The sequence below is a fragment of the Macaca fascicularis genome, chromosome 12 (assembly GCF_037993035.2).
Source record: "Macaca fascicularis isolate 582-1 chromosome 12, T2T-MFA8v1.1".
Classification (NCBI taxonomy): domain Eukaryota; kingdom Metazoa; phylum Chordata; class Mammalia; order Primates; family Cercopithecidae; genus Macaca; species Macaca fascicularis.
The window spans coordinates 69,007,300-69,009,783 of NC_088386.1; the positions used below are offsets into that span (position 1 = coordinate 69,007,300).

At 44.5% G+C, this 2,484-nt stretch overlaps 1 pseudogene; it reads right to left on the reverse strand.

The window, feature by feature from the left end:
* Positions 1-901: 901 nt before the first annotated feature.
* LOC102143144 (protein chibby homolog 1 pseudogene) lies at positions 902-1,315 on the reverse strand (annotated as a pseudogene).
* Positions 1,316-2,484: the final 1,169 nt, after the last annotated feature.

Below are 2,484 nucleotides of genomic sequence, written 5' to 3' on the forward strand. Positions count from 1 at the left end.
TTCAAATGTTGGAGAAACACAGCATTGCTCAACAAAATGCTCCAGAGTCACTGATTTTAATGATTATTTCCTTAGAGCTAGTGGCCTTCTTACTACTGGAGGACTGACTAGTGACATTCCTAAGAAAGACATTTCTAGAGAAATTCTGAAACTGACTCAAAGAAACACAAGACTTCATTTTCATGGACTTAAAAATAATTTTAACATCAATCATTTAATGAAAAAGAAGTAGTGCCAACAGGAAGTAGCACAAAATACAGTGTTGCAGTGGAAGATTGGTGCATGCTGCTGGGAAGAGGAAGCTGAGGAGGTTGTGGATGTGGGGAACAAGTACTCTGTAAGGACAGGGAGAGAGTGGTCAGAGGGGCAGAGAACCAACAGAGCCACCCATCCAAGCAGCCCAAATACAGGCTCTTTTGAACTGGCGTCGTGCCCCAAACACTAAACGCGCTGAGATGATGAGCTCCAGCTGCTTCTCCCAATGGTGTCTGTCCAACATGGTGATTCTGGGACATAGACATTTGCATGCTTACATGTGTGGAGGGCACCCCAAGGCTTATCACCACCCCCAGACCTCCCTGAGGTTTTCTTTACAGGCTAGCATCCCTAGCAGTGCATCTGGAGCGCTTTCCTAGTTACTGCCCTGGCCTGGAGGCCTGGTTTCCTCCATTAAATTTCACCATCTTATTGCCAACCCAAGGGTATCAGTGCCTGTTGTCCCCATTATATGATACTGTCTCCAGGACCTAATTCGCTAGTGTGGCTAAAAAGTAAAAACAAACAACCCCTCCCCCCGCAACAAAACAAAACAAAACAAAACAAAACAAATTTAAAAAATCTGCTTAGCCACAACCTACTCCCCTGATCGGTGGCTTTCTCCCTGTTCTCCTAATGAATGTCTTTAGGGTCTTCCTTTTCTCCTCTGGCAGACACTCTTCCATTCATCCAATTCCTTCTCCATTAAAAGAGATTTAGCAGTGGTCTCTGAAAACATGTCTAGCAGGATGTCCACTTTCAGCTGCAAGAGACTGTTCTCTTCCTCCAGTTGCTGGTTCTGCCTGTGAAGGCACTGGGCCTCCCTCCGGTCCACACCTCCACTAACCCCTGTCTCTGCTATCCACTGGTCATTCTCAAACTTCAGGCTTTGTGTTTGCTTTTGTTTTATGAACCTTTTCCAGGTTCATAGTGGGAATTCCATAGTCCAGGCCCAGCTCCATCTCCTGGGTTGACTGATCCAAGGATTCAGGTTGGAGAGAGAAGCAGAATTCCAAGGAGGCATCTTCTTGGGACTAAACATATTCCCAAAGAGGGGCATCTTTGGCTTGATGATGGAAAAGCCAGTGCTCCCTTCTCCTGACATGTCCCAGAAGCCAGGGATACCTTAAGACTTCCTGCAAGGACCCTGTCCACGTCCCCATCACCCACTGTGACCATAGTCTGCCAGCCTTCCTCATGGATTATTCTAATTATTAATTGGGAATAAGTAAAGTGAATACAAAAGGTCTCCAGAAATGCTGGAGACACTGTTGTTGACTCTTCTTTTACTCTCATACCCACTTTTGGTCTCTCAGCAACTCTTACTAGCTCTAACTGAAGATTATGTTTATGTATGTGTGTGTGTGTATGTATATATATACAAAAAATAGTGATAAGAGCTATTATATATATAAGAACTAATACATATATATCCAAAATTCTGGCACTTTTCGCTACACCTTACCCCACTGCCACCTTCTTGGTCAAAGCCACATTTCTCACCTGGATTACTGTAGAATACATTATAGCAATACTGCAATTACTAGGTTACTTTCTGTAACAGATTATTTTCAACTGACCGCCCACTTGCACTTTTGCTGTCTGTAATCTATTCTCAACACCACAGCAGAATGATCGTGTTGAAAGGAAGCCATTTCTCTGTTCAAAACTTTTCAAAGGCTCCCCACCTCACTCAAAGTGAAAGCCCAAGTCCCTTCCGTGACCCACCAGGCTCTGTCCTGGCCACTGGGCTGCCTCACACCCCTGTCATTCATGACTGTTCTGAGCTAATCTCCTGCCTCTCCCACCCTTTAACTGCCCCAGCCACACGTGTCTTCTACTGGTGCTTGAATGAGCAGGCATATTCCCATCTTAAAGCCTGAGACCCCCATAGCTGCGCTGGCTCAAATGTCAACCCCTTCAATCCAACACTTTCTATCCGGACTCCTTGTTTTACTTTTTCTCCTTAGCTCTTATCACCATGAAACACACTATATATCTAACTTATTTTTCTTGTTTGTTGCTCTTCTTGTGGTTCAAGGGAGAGAAGACAATAGTGTAGACTGAACAGATTGCAGTGGAGATGACAAGAAGAGTCTGGATTCAGGGTAAATTTTGAAGGTCATGCTGACAGGACTTGCTGTGGGGTTGAATGTGGAGTTGAGAGAAAGAAATCCAAGGAGATGACTCTGGTTTTGACCTGAGAAATTGGTTGTATGGTGGTACTAA